Source organism: Nicotiana tomentosiformis, chromosome 12 (genome assembly GCF_000390325.3).
Source record: "Nicotiana tomentosiformis chromosome 12, ASM39032v3, whole genome shotgun sequence".
NCBI lineage: Eukaryota > Viridiplantae > Streptophyta > Magnoliopsida > Solanales > Solanaceae > Nicotiana > Nicotiana tomentosiformis.
In genome coordinates this window covers 117,620,541-117,635,899 of record NC_090823.1, presented here as the reverse complement: position 1 = coordinate 117,635,899, position 15,359 = coordinate 117,620,541, and positions in this window count along the sequence as shown.

Below are 15,359 nucleotides of genomic sequence, written 5' to 3'. Positions count from 1 at the left end.
GTGCTAGTCATACTAGTCTCTTTGACTCCTTCTTATTTTTTTAATTTTAAATTCAAATTTTAAAAAATCGGTCCACGGGCCGAACCCGACCTTGACTCATTCGAGCCTCAAAGGTTGATGGACTAACTTAGATCGAACCTATAAGCCTCACTTTTAAATGGGTTAGAAAATTTTTAACCTAATCATGCTTAAGTAACAAATTTGGTTGGGGTGACTTTATGGACCAAGTCATTTTGACAGCTCTATCTTGACCAAGTTAGCAATGAGCTATGACCTATGAGTGTCAAATTAAACTCACAAAAATATAACCCGTTTAAGCCGCTCAGAATTGAACGTGGACTAAAAGTGAAGGCCAATTTGTGACACATATATAAACCCACATCGATTTATTATAAAACTTATCAGAACATAGAAAAATAAGTCTTTTAAAGTTTAATTGCTTGATATAATCGTATTAAATTAAAAAAAATTACACAAATTATAAAAGACTGGAAAAGATGAAAGTAGAATATTATCATTTTTAGAGAGAAGAGCCTCCAAACTTTAATCAACGAGCCGAGCGAGATGAATAATCGATCTATTATTTAGTTCAAATCGTGTATACATACTTTGAAAATTTTAAAGACCTGCATATCTAATCCATTTTGATTATTTGTAAAAGAAATACTTAGAAGATACCAAAAATCACGGTGATTCCTATACGGAAGAAAAAGTGTTTATCAATGTGAGCCTAAAGATATTATTTATATAGCTTTTAAGCTCAAATATCTACGAGTTGCCAACGAGCCCAATTTATTGAATAAATCAGCAGAGTACGTAAGGCAAAAGAGGAATTTCAGAAACCATTATTGTTTAGTGGCTATTAATTTCTTATAACTACCAAATATATAATTACTTTCTATAGTTACTATTTAATTATTACGATAGTGTATTCGCGCTACTGTATTCATACAGTAGCAAAAGTCGCCTAAAAACAGGGGGTTACAGTTATATGCGACTGTATTCACATGTATTCGCGTCATATATTTAGTAACGACAATCACCTTAAAATTGGCATGTCCAACTGTCTAATAACAGAAATAGGATCAATTAGAGTGATACACTCCTAATATAACTCAACAAAATCAATTCTAACACGCCTCGTTATCAACCCAATTAATTAAAATAATTTTTTAGTTGTATATAACTGTTGTATTTAGTATGTTTCAATATTTATTTTTTATTGTTGCATTCAGTAGATTCAATGTTTGTAATTACTGTATTCACTATTTTATATTTAGTGTATTCAAATGTATTTGTATTAACAATATTTTAGTTATTCTTAATACATATTATTATCATTGTATTCAGTATATTTCATTAGTTGTATTCACTGTATTTCTATTTGTATTCAGTGAATTTTACTGTATTTCACAGTATTTTAAAATTAAGTGTATTCAATGTTTATATTTTGTTCTATTTCAATATTTGTATTCAGTGTATTTCAATGTTTATATCTTGTATTCATGCATTATATATGTACACTATGCTATGCATGAATACATGTGTATTCAGCTATATTAAAAAGATACAGACCTTCGAAATACATAAATACATACAAAAAAAATATAGTTATACAAAAATACAATGTGTTTTAGTGAATTTGTACAGAATATAATATATTTGTATCATTGTATGTGACTAAATAGCAAAGAAGAGAAGAAAGTTCGTCGGAGATAGCATTTTCCGGCCAAGCAAAATATTATATACATTATATTAAAATTAAAAATGGAGACGAATAAAAATTTCGGCCCTCAAATCTTCTCTAACGTAGAAAATACAGCAGTATCCGTCGTTCATGTTACAATACTCATGCTCTACTCGGATTATTCCAATATTGTTTTTGCTCCCCGCGCAGTGGCCCTAGCCTCAAAGCGACGAGCCCCTCCTTGCTATGGAGGACTCTGATTTTGAAGAAAAGGTTCGTCTTTCCCCTCTTTCTCCCAACAGTTTAGAAGTATCTTCAATTGCAGTAACCCTAGAGGATTCGACCAGAGAATTCACGATTAGAAGCAAGTATTTTGCTCGAAGAGAGATAAAAGGAAGAGAGAGAGAAAGAAGAGAAATTATGAGAGAGAATCGTGTGTTAATTGAAAGAAAGAGAGGAAAAACATAAATAGTGTATTTCACGCCTCAATGATAGTATATACCATAAATACCTATTTTGCTATAAAATATAAAAGGTAGTTATAGAAAATAATATTTTAAAATAATTTTAGTTTATAATAAATAGGGTGTATACCTTTGCTATAGGAGATAAAATTTTCTTGCAAAAATTATGATTAGTAGTGGCAAAATAGTTAAAAGAATACAGTTATTCACCCATATTATCCATTAAAAATTGGTTGGATAAAGAACTTTTTAAAAATGGGTCTAATATGGATAAGAACCATATTATCCACTTATAAAATGGATAACTAATAAGTTTTACTTTTATATTTGTAAAGCCTCAAATTGGGGATTTCTCAAGATTGGGATACTAGGAATTATACCAATGTGATCATATTCAAGAAGTCGTGGATAATATGGATATTCATATTATCCGCCAGTTAATTTATTTTTTTTATCCGTATTAAATATGTATCGGATGAATAATATATATATTTTTGTATTATCTATTTTCGACCCGATCATATACGTCCCGACACGCCTGTTTACCTCCCCCAATTATGAATATTGACAACTCTAGTATGCAACTTGATCATTCAACATGACCCACACATTCTCTGCGCTAAGCATTAATAATAGCCACAACATGACCCACGAAATAAAGAACCAAAAAATGTGGGAGAATTGCATTATGTATGTTAACTTTTGTCTTTATTAAAGGAATTTGTGCAAAAATAGTTTCGGGGCATAATTTTGGTACAGAAATCTACCATTTTTTTCAAGTTTCAACGTTTAATATTCGTGTGATAAATCTAAGATTATTTTACTATGAAAACTGCATGCGGCAAGCATGAAAAAGGATCCAACAAACTGTGTGTATGTAATTATTAGTGGAGCTCGATAGGAGACTGAAGATTATGATATTTCACTCTCTTTGCAATATTTTAAACGATATTTCATTTTAATGTACTGAATATTTCATTATCTTCTAGTTTTTACCTGTGTTTATCCTAAAATCGAATAACAATTGAATTTATATGCGGTTTTAAGGATACGTGATATAACTTAATACAAATTGGAATAACAGATTAATATTGAAATTAATGAGAAGAAAATAAATGCAAACCACCCAAATTGGATAGCCTTAGCCTTGAAGGTTGGTCATTCCCAAGTCAAGAAATGCCTGAATCGATGTCGGAATAAAAAGACAAGATAATAAGAACTAGAAATAACAGTATATTGCTTTAGGATGCGTCTTTACAATCTGTTTTACAAATAATCAGACCCCTATTATATAGTAGGGGAGTCCTATTTTAGGTACAACTCTATATAAGATAAAAAAATCTCATGATTTGCTAATTAATCGGTTTCATTGATACGTGTCGAGATTCCCGCCGTGATGTGCGACTGGTTACAGATATTTCGACCTTCCGTTATTTTGGTTCGATGATGTTATCTCGAGCTAATTCGGAGTCAGAGTCAGTTCCGGGTTCACACACTCGATAATCTTGTTCTAACCTCGTACCTAGGTTCGATGGAATCGAGGGTCGATTTTCAATCTATTATGTTTCATTCCCGGTACGTCATGCAATAGGTGGGCTCGATTTCTACCGTATACAGATAGTTCCCTTATTTTTCGGAGAGTAAATAACGAGAAATGATATGAACGTCAGATTCTCACTATACGATCTTCCGATTCTCACTCTGATAAATGACGATAAATTCATGACGTAAGTGATAAGAATAGTTGAAATGTCCCGTCAGTCCAGTCTTCGAGGCATTGAATGTGTGTCAGTTAACGGTCTGTCGCTTCAGGATATGAACCGCCGTTTGAGAAAACTATAAATACCATTTTCATCCATTCATTAGAACTTTTACATTCAAATATTTGCACTTGTGTTTTAAGGAAACTTCATCACTCTCATCTTCAAACTTCTTTCTTTCTGGTTTTCTAAAAGCTTTCATAAGTTATCTGCTAATTACACCTCCTCTTTTATCAGCACCCTCTTTTCTCCTCTATTTAGAAGCAATGGCAAAGATTTCAAAATCCGTTCCTAAAAAAAAACCCCTCTTCCTCGAAACCGACTGAGAACGTTTTGCCTGTTGTTACTGAGGAAACGATACCGGAACCCCTTCTAAAGATATTTGTCCCTATGGGGTGTCCAATCGGAGCCGATTTCAAGGTTGAGAAAACCTCCTCGGTACAAGTCCGGTGCGAATCGATCTCGAGATATATATATTCGGTCACCGACAGTATTCTCGACAAGGTCAAGGAGGACTGCAACTGGGTCGGTAAGCACGTAGTGGTTCTTACGCTCGAGGAAGCAATCACCACCCACATGGAGGTTTTTTTTTTAAGTATTTACACTTATCCCTTCATGTTGGGCCTTTTAGACCCGGTCATCATCGCCTTTTGTAAGAGGTACGAGGTGACCCTAGGCCAAATTCATCCCTCCTTCTAGAGAATAGTCATCCTCCTCTTCTTTTTTGTAAACAAGATCGAGGGGTGCCCCTTCACCATCGATCACCTCATGCATCTATACAATCCCCGTCTCTATCGAAGGGGGCTAATAAAACTTGCCTGTCGGGCCAGTAAGGCCCCGTTCTCGAGCACCGACAAGGATTGGGATCGAGGCTGGTTGGGCCGATTTGTTCGAGTGAAGACCTCAGCCTTAATCCTGGCCGAAGACATGCTATTTTCTGAGTAATGAAACATGAAACGTAAGTATAACCATGCCTCTAAGAATTTGTTTATCATTTTCCTTTTGTCCTTCTTCTTATCGGTTCTTTATGATGCAGTTGTTGCTCGGATGCCGAATACAATTCCTCGATTCAAGGAGTAGGTCGAGGGCATCCTGTCGCAAAAACCTTATTTCGAGCGCGCGTGGCGTGAGCTTTCAAAGGGCCGATGGGAGTCCCGTTCTCATGGTGAGATTCTTTCTTTAAGTTATATTCGACTTTACTTCCACATCGTTGATTTCTAACTTGTTTCACTTTCCTTTTGCAGGTTTACCAAAAGATGTTGAAATGAGGCTCCCATCCAGTGATGATGACGTCTTCATCGAGCCCCCTCCTTCGAAGCAGGATAAAGAGAATAAAATAACAAAGGCTCCGAGTTCTCCGAGTCCTGGAAAGGATAAACCGAAAAGGTGATTGGTGCAAAAACCCAAGGAAGGCACCAGTGCTCGAGCGCCGTCTCCAGATTCACTTTACCGATTAAAAGATGAGTTCGATGGGGAAGAAGGGGCCTTTGACGTGATGGATAGCGTGCCGCCTCAGCCCGAAGGTCAAGGAGCTTCCGAGTCGGAGGGGGGGTGAGGCCGCCCCTCATCAAGTTAGAGAAATAGAGGAGGCCGGGGCCGGATCCTCGCGAGCCGTGGGCAATGCCTCGAAGGAGGCACTTGGCGTAATAGAGGTTTCCGAGTCGCCCTCATTCACATAATCGATGTTTAACGAGGCGCAAGCTGCTAAAGAATGTCCCGGCCGAAGGGACTCATGGAACACATGACCTTTTCCGCTGTATCTTCGATGGCGTGGACTCGACGGCCACAAAAGACGCTACCGGTTTGGAAGATTTAGATATACCAAGGAAAAGCCAAACCCAGAAGTAAGCGGGCCCTCTTCGAGCCCGAGATTGGTCAATAAATTTCATGCTCCGAGTGCGTATCCCGATCGAAAACGTACTATTATTTTTTCTCTTCTGGAGGACGCTCAGATTCTTTCTCCCCGTATGGGTGGCCAGTTATCTTCGATGCCTGGTGACCGAAGATGATCAAGATAAGATGAACGAGGTGAATGCACCTTGCCTTTTCAACGAAGCGCAACATGCGTTGAACCGGGTAACTTAGTGCTTCCCTAAGTGAATTATTTTACCTACACTTAGAGTTTTTCACAGATGACTTAGCATTTCTTTTCTTGCTTGTAGGCTTCGGTGCTTCATTACGAGGCTTTTTTGAGGCACCGAGATGACCCGAAACAACTTGAAGCCAAAGTTTGAGAGCTTACTGAGACGAGATATGCCTTTAAAATTCTTAGTGAGCAGCTCGAAGGGGAGGCTAAGAACCTCAGTTACGAGCTGGAGGTTGCTCAAAAGGATCGTAAAAGTTTTCGAAGTAAGTAATGATGAATTTGATTCAGTGACTGATGGTCAAAATCCGCAGGTCCAACAAAAACTCGATCGGATTAATCAGCTTCAAACTGAGATGGATGTAGTCAAAGCTGAGACTGATGAATGGAGAGGCAAGATGGATCATCTGGCCTCGAAAAAAGAGGTTGTTCGGGCACAACTAATTTCAGCCGAAATCTAACTAAGAGAGGCAAAAGAAAGGGTCGAGATCCAGACAAAAAAGGTCGAGGAGCTTCAATCTCGGCTAGGTTCGGCCGTCTCAGATCGAGATAATCTGGCCAAGGAGCTTAAAACGGCCAAGTCGGAAGTCGCCGTGGTCAAGGCCGAAGCTGATGAAATGGTGGCCCAGTACAAGGCTAATGTCAAAGCAGCTCAAGACCGATCGAAAAATATACTCGAGCATATGAAGTGGCAATCCCGTAGGCAGGCCCTCGAGGAAGTTCACGCTCGAGGTTTTGACTTATTTGCAGAAATTGAGGATGCTAAGGTGTTTGAAGCTGAGGCCAGGAAGTTGGCCTATCCCGAGGAGGATGATTCTGAGGGCTCAGTTGGGTCCGAGGATGGAGAAGACCCCGAAAATCTCGATGACGAGGCTGGCTCCGGCCAAGATTTGGTCGCTTTTGTTCGATTTTATTCCTTTTTGTACTTAATACTATATGTCAAGGCTGCTCAGCCTTTGTAAAGATAATACTTCGTAAATACAACTTTTCTATTTCTTTTTTGGTGATTCTCGAGTTCTTTCCTTTGATTTTCTTTTTATCTTTTGCAAAGATTGAAATGCCTTAGCATTAAGTAGTCATGTCCGGAATCTTGAATAGGCTTGGCTTTTGATTTCGTTATCTCTAAAGCATCGTGGGACCCGGTATGTCCAAGAACATTTTCCATGAAATACTTATGCTTTTTAGAATATGACTTGCCGAGAGTGTGTTTTTCGCAAGCTTTTGTTTTCTCGGGTTTTGTTAACCCAGAATGGCCTTAGCCTTTTGTTTTTTATGTCATCTTTTTGTTGAGGCCATTTTTGGCCATTGTAAAAAGTTTCATCGGGCAGTTTAGCCCTTGTAAAAGGAATTTTTTATTATGAATATAAGGCTTTTCCCTTCAACAACTTTCAAATTTTCTCTTTGCCTTGTTTATTTTTACTTGCAAAGATCTACATGCCTTGGCATAAAATAGTTGATTTTCGTTTAGAGACTCGAAGAAACCTTGCCTTCAACTATTTCGTTTTAAGGCATCGTGGGGGTTCGGTGTGACCGAAAGTTTTCTTTCCCCAAAGTACATAGACTTTTAGTCACAATCTGTCGAGGATAGCCCTTGGAATCGGTTAAGAAAATTTTAAAGCCTTATTGTTTTTATGACGGGCTTTGGACATCTCCGAGCCGAGTTTATATGGATATAGCCTTTATAGTTCGGGTCCTGTACCGTGTTAATATCATTATCCTGAGTTATCCGGGTTTGCCTAAGATGGCAGTCCCCGAGTGGGGTGGCCTTAGCCTATAAATTCAGGGGTTGCCTAATAGGTCTTATACCCCCGAGGTCTAATAGCTTGGACCGTCCGGGTTTGTTTCCGGACGGCAGTCCCTGAGTGAGAAAGTGATTATTCGAACTCAAGTTAAGGTGGCCCTTGGGCTCATTTCCTTTAGGGGATTAGAAGCACGGAAGCAGAGAATTCCTTAATAAATGTAAAGGAAAACTTTTAAAAGACAAGATGTTTGCAATGAAGAGACTTCTCTTAATCTTGTGCATAATAGTAACGTATGTGTACATGCTTTATGTCAGGGTTCGAGCAGTCTATGCGGGTACGGTTCATTTGACCGTTTGACCCTTACATCGAATCCTATCAATCGAGACCCTTCAATCCTGAAGTCTCTTTCCATGCTAAAGTTGGTATCGGAGGGTAATGCCCCCCAGTGTTCGAGGTTGATCGAAGAAAGATCTCGAATACTGTTTTGATCACCGTTACCGGTTCACTGCCGGCCTTCGATTCTAAGTTAGCACGATTTTTTTGTTGCCTCGTTAAAAACCTTGCCGGAAAACCCATTGGGACAAAACCGATTCAAGGGAAAAAGAGTGCAATGCGTGCTTTCAGACTTAAAATCTCGTAATTTTCCTTGTCGATCACCTGCAAGAGTTAGTCCAAAACATAAGTAAAAGGAAATGGATGGGGTCGTACCTTAGCAGTAATATCATTTCAGGTGAGCTATATTCCTGTTGTTCGATAGTTGCTCGCCGTTCATTGTTCCGACCTTGTAGGATCCTTTTCCGGTGATCTCGATAATTTGGTACGGTCCTTCCCAATTTGACCTAATTTCCCTTCATTCAGGTTTTATGCGCTTAGCGTGACCTTTATTAGTACCAAGTCCCCAGTATTGAAGTGTCGAAGGTTGGACCTTCGATTATAATATCTTTCGATCCGCTATTTTTGGGCGGCCAACTGGACAAGAGAGGCCTCACACCTTTCATCTAATAGCTCCAGGTTCGTACTCATAGCTTCGTCGTTCGATTCCTTTTCTGCATATCGAAATCTGATGCTCGGTTCCCTGACCTCGATCAGTATCAAAGCTTCAGCGCCATAAACCAAAGAAAATGAGGTAGCCCCGGTATTGAACTTCGAGGTTGTACGGTATGCCCACAGAAATTCGGGTAATATTTCTTTCCATCTTCCTTTGGCGTCGATTAACCTCTTTTTAAGGTTTTGGAGTATGGTTTTGTTGGTAGATTTAGCTTGTCCATTCCCACTAGGGTGATAGGGTGTCGATAAGATTCTTTTGATCTTGTGATCTTCGAGGAATTTGGACTTTGCTACTGTTGAACTGTTTTCCATTATCGCACACGATCTCGGCTGGCATTCCAAATCGACATACGATATGGTCCCAAATGAAATCGATGACTTCCTTCTCCCTGACCTTTTCGTACACCTGAGCTTCCACCCACTTAGAAAATAGTCAGTCATAAACAATATAAATTAGGCCTTACCGGGTGCCAATGGAAGGGGGACGACGATGTCCATTCCCTCACTTCATGAATGGCCATGGCGATAAAACCGAATGTAGTAGCTCCCCAGGTTGGTGTATCATCGGAGCATTTCTTTGGCATCCATCATATTTTTGTACGAACTCCTTCGCGTCCTTTTCCACGTCGATCCAGTAGTAACCCACCCTGATCACCTTTCGAACCAATGATTCGGCGCCCGAATGGTTTTCACAAGTACCCTTGTGAATTTCTCTCAGAATGTAATCAATATATCCTGGACCTAGACATATTACTAGTGGGCCATCAAACCTTCTTCTGAATAAAGTTCCATCCTCGGATGATCACGCGAGCAGGTTCGTATGGTATTTTTATACTTGTGTGCATGTTTGGTTTGAAGCCCCGAGGGCTCGGGTGAGTTTCGGATAGCCCATGAGATGTTTTGGACTTTTGAAATCTGGTTTTTTCTGCAGAGTCTGGGTTCTGGCATGTCCTTCTTCACGTTCGCGAAGGTACTCTCGTGAACGCGAAGAGTAAACTGATGAGGCAGGGATTTCTTCTTTGCGAACGCGAAGGCTTGTTCGTGAACGCGAAGCGATGGGGGCGTTATCCTTCACGAACGCAACAATCCCATCGCGAACGCGTAGTGTTAGGCACTAGGGAGGGAGAGCCAGCCTTTTCTTCATCGCGAATACGAACACTGTCTCGCGAACGCGAAGACCAGGGAAGGGTAGCCTATGTGAACGCGAGCACTGTCTCGCGAACACGAAGGCTTGGCAGCCTATACTCTTCGCGAACGCGATGAACACTGTCTCCCAACACTTAACAGAATCCAAACACGGGATTTAGCCAAAAATTCATTTTTCTCAAAAACCAAACGGTGTGAGGCAATTTTTCAAGAGTTATTTCTTCCCCAAAGTGTTGGTAAGTGATTCTAAACCATTTTCTTTCAATTACCCATTACATTTCTTGAATTTTCAACCTAAAATCTAGAGTTTTCATGGTAGAATTAGGGGTTAGGGTAGAAACTAGGAATTTCGGGAATTTGGGGATTTAGACCTCAATTTGAGGTCGGATTCCAAAACCAATTATATATTCGGGCTCGGGGATGGATGGGTAAATGAATTTTGGTCCGAACCTCGGGTTTTGACCAAGCGGTCCCGGGGTCAATGTTTCGACTATTTTTTTGAGGAAAATTTGAGAAATTTAACTTATGCAATATAATTGATTACTTTAGCAATATTTGATATTATTGAGTCATATTTGAATAGATACGAGTGGTTTGGTGGTGAATTCTAAAGAAAAAGCTGTGATTGAGAATTAAGTGGCCTTCGGAGCGAGGTAAGTATTGTGTCTAACCCTGACTTGAGGGAATTAGGAACCTTTGATTACTTGGTAAGTAAAATCCATGTGAGCGGCGTATATGTGAGGTGACGAGTACTTATGCGCCGCCAATTTACCTGTTTTTCATGTTTCTCTATTTTTCTTATATTGTCTCTTTCCTATGCCAAATTGCTACGTGTTATACTAGTGTTGTTCAATTTATCGTTCTTATCATGTTTACGGATTTTCTAGTGATAATTGAGTTTTTATTTCAAAGTTGAGATTGATATTATGGAACCAAATATTGAAGTAAGGTTTGTACTTGTTAATCTATCTCCCTGTTGTTATTTATGCATTGCATTATAGTAAGGGAGAGTGTTAATGCACGAAGGGTGATACCGTGCCATATTGTGAGTGTTAATGCACGAAGGGTGAGGTCGTGCCATATTGTGAGTGTTAATGCACAAAGGGTGATGCCGTACCATGATATGAGAGTTAATGCACGAAGGGTGATGCCGTGTCGTTTCTATTAATTTTATGGTGAGATTGAGAGTAAAAGCACGAAGGGTGATGCCGTGCATTTTTTCTTACTGTATTCACTATTCCTGTTAATTCATGGTATATTGACTGCTCCGATGATCATTCTGTTGTAGTTCTTTATCTTGTATTCCCCTCAGTATGTTCCCCTCCCGACAATTCCTGTTTAGTTCTTCATTTATGTTATTTGTATGTACACTGTTAAATTGTATATGTTGAGTTATAGGTGCCTGTAACGACTCGACTTGTCGTTTTAAGAATTAACGTCTCGTTTAGAGACTTAGGTCTCGATCAACTTCGTAATAAGTATTATGACCCACGGGTGTGGTCGAGTTTGATTTTTTGGAAGATTCGAATTATTAAAATAAATAATCCTTAATTCGAAGCTTAAATGGAAAGAGTTGACCGGAGAGTTGACTATTGAGCAAACGACTCCGAAATAGAATTTTGATGATGTCAATAGCTTCGTATGGTGATTTTGGACTTAGGAGCGTGTCCGAAAAATTATTTGGAGGCCCGTAGTGGAATTAGGCTTGAAATGCCAAAAGTTGATTTTTTGGGAAGTTTGACCGGGGGGTTGACTTTTTGATATCGAAGTCGGAATCCGATTCTGGAAATTGGAATAGGTCCGTTATGTTATTTATGACTTGTGTGAAAAATTTGAAGTCATTCCGAATTGATTTGTTTTATTTCGGCACAAGATATAGAATTTGAAAGTTCAAAGTTCATAGATTTTGATTTGAGATGCGATTCGTCGTTTTGATGTTATTTGATGTGGTTTGAAGCCTCGACTAAGTACGTACTGTATTTTGGGATATGTTGGTAGAATTGGTTAAGGTCCCGAGGGCCTCGGGTGGATTTCGGAAGGTTAACGGAATGGATTCGGACAAAAAGGAGCTGCTGGAATGTTTCTGCTGCAGAAGCTGTTTTTGGACAGCAACTGGAACAATCGCAGAGCCGATTTTGAAAGCTTATATCTCGAAATGTATAAGGAATCAGAAAATTATCAAAACATAAAAGTTGTATTATTTTGATTCTAGTTTGCTGAATGTTAAACCACTTATCATTTGGATATTTGTACCAAAAGTTATGATATATTGAATGAAGACTGGTAGGGCAGTTTCGCCAGATATTTCTGATGCGTGGAGCCGATTTGGAATCTTATATCTCGCAATTCATAAGGAATCAGAAAATTATCTAAACATGAAAGTTGTAGTATTTTGATTCTAGTTTTCAAAATGTTAAATCACTCATTATTTGGATATTTGTACAGAAAGTTATGATGGATTGAATGAAGGTTAGTAGCGCAGTTTCGCAAGAAATTTCTGATGCATGAATATGACTTTGGAAGCTTATATCTTGCAATTCATAAGGAATAAGAAAATTATCAAAACATAAAAGTTGTAGTATTTTGATTCTATTTTTCAGAAAGTTAAACCATTCATCATTTGAACATTTATACAGAAAGTTATGATTGATTGAAAGAAGGCTGGTGCAAGCAAGTTCTGGTGTGGACTTTTAGTGACAGATGTGCATAAACTTAAGGACCAAAAATTGTCATTTCCTTCATTTCGTTTTGGATTTTTGGAGCACGGTTCTTGGGCGATTTTTGGGCGATTTTTACGGGAAAATATTGGGGTAAGTGTTCCTTATCTTATATTGATTATATTTCATGATTTTATACTCATTTACATCATGAATCCGTGAATTTATGGAAGAAAAATCAAGATTTTTGCAAAATCTTCCAAAAACGAAAATTTGAGATTTGGAGGTGGAGTTTTTATCGAAATTTGATAAAATTGGTATGGGTAGACTTGTAATTGAATGGGTTATCGGATTTTGTGAGTTTCGTTGGATTCCGAGACATGGGCCCCACAGACGATTTTTGAGTTAAATTTCGAATTTTGTTGGAAAATTAGTATTTTCATATGAAATTAATTCCTATAATTAGTATTGACTAAATTGAATTAATTTGAATAGATTTGAGCTGTCCGTAGGATTCATTCAAGCTAGACGACTATTTTGGAATATCGGCATAACTTCAAAAAGATAAGTATCTTGTCTAACCTTGAGTGGGTGAAATTACCCTTAGGCATTGAGTCTTATGTGAAAATTGTGTAATTGAAAACCATGTACGCGAGGTGACGGGTACGTACTTGGTTTATATGTGCATATTATATCGGTTGAAATTCGTAGACGCCCTTAAGTATTAAATTGGAAAATTGTTGTAACTTATTAAATACCTTATTTGTCATGCCTCATTCCTTGTTTGTCGAGGTTGTTTTTATATGATAATTTCGTGTTATTGTCACTTGACTTTTACGTGAACTCTGTGTTTGTTTGAGTTGCCATTTTTATGGAAAACACTTTCATTATTGATTTTACCTATAGATAATTTAAATAAAAAATTTAGTTAATAAGATGAATAAATCTATTTATTTCTTGAAGTTGTGATTTAAAAGAGGTGTTGTTCCTTGATGAATCACTTTTTAATTCACGTTGTTGAAAATTTGGTATTGAATTAAAAAGGTCGTGAATCATATTGAGGCAAAGTGCCAAATTGTGAAATATTATTCGGTTGAGTTGTTCACTCCCGAACATTTTGTTAAGATGTTGTACACATTATGATCGATTCGTGGGCTCCTTATTGTGAAAAAAATATGTATTGTTGATTTCTGTGGAAAGTTATAATATTTGAGCACTTGATGTGCAATTTGTGATATGTTATAATATTTGAGCACTTGATGTGCAATTTGTGATATGTTGTAATATTTGAGTACTTGATGTGCAATTTGTGATATGTTATAATATTTGGGCACTTGAGGTGCAAGTTGTATTATGCTGTGATATTTGGGAACTTGAGGTGCGATTTATGAAATATTGTGATATTGATACGTATGCGGTGAGATAAGGGTTGCTTGAAATGCGTGGCGAGTAGGGAAACTACTAGAAGTCATGCGGTGATATAAGGTCAGGGTGTTGAAACGCATGCGGTGAGATAAGAGTGGCTTGAAACGCGTGGCTAGTAGGGAAACTACTAGAAGTCATGCGGTGTGATAAGGGTGGCTAAAATGCGGGATGCTATTTCGGGAAAAATAATTTCTTTACAATTAAATGTGAAGGATCCCGCGATGATATAAGGAAATGAGATATTGTGAATTTATTTATGATTTGGGACTACGAGGCGGTACCTCGGGAGTGACCTGATGATATTTCTTTATTTATGTTCTTGTTTTGGGTGATTTTGTTTCATCTAATATGTAAATTCTTGTCTTCTTCCGTGATGTACTAGTTGTCTGTATTATTATGTGTTTTGTGCTCCTAGTTGTATTGTGTTGGCTTTGGCTTTTTAGCACGAGACTCTGAAGAAGTATATTTCTGGTTTTTCTTACTAATTTTCGATGATTGAGTTAATTTAAATAAAAGAAATTATTATTATATTTTATATTAAATAGTTTTACATCCAAATCAGTAGTTTATCTGATGCTTTAATTTAGGTACAATGTTATTTTCTTCACCCAAATAATTTCTAAAATAAATTCATTTCTTTGTTGATTTCTTACTTGATTTAAAAATTATAAACTCACTTTAGTGGAAATAAATTGATCATGTGGATCTTATATACATTGATATTATTGGCACGTGAGTTATCCGTGCAGTTGTGATAGAAATATGGGCACGAGGTGCCGTGAAAATATAGAAATGGGTTGGGACCCGTATTTTTTATGATTATGAAATGAAGTATCACACGATGACTTTTATTTGAAGGAATTATATTCCAAAAATATTATTTGAAAGAATTATAGGTGAAAGAAATTTATTTGAAGGGAGTATATTTAAAATATATATTTATTTGACAAGGTCATATTCTAAGGATTTATATTGAAAAACTTATATTTGAAAGATTTATACTTGAAGTACTTACATTGGAAAGACGTATATTTGAGGGACTTGATTGATTGGTTGTATTTGTGTTCCTTATTCGTTTGAGCAATATTTATGGTGTTCTTGTTGCCTTGTGGTTTACATCATTTATTTATTCTTGTTGTCATCATTGCCATTTGTTTCTATTATTATTATTATTATTATTATTATTATTATTATTATTATTATTATTATTATTATTATTATTATTATTATTATTATTATTATTATTATTATTATTATTATTATTATATACTACTACATTGCACAAGTTAATTGATTAGTGAATGTCTTGACTGTATCTCGTCACTACTCTACCGGGGTTAGTCTTGAT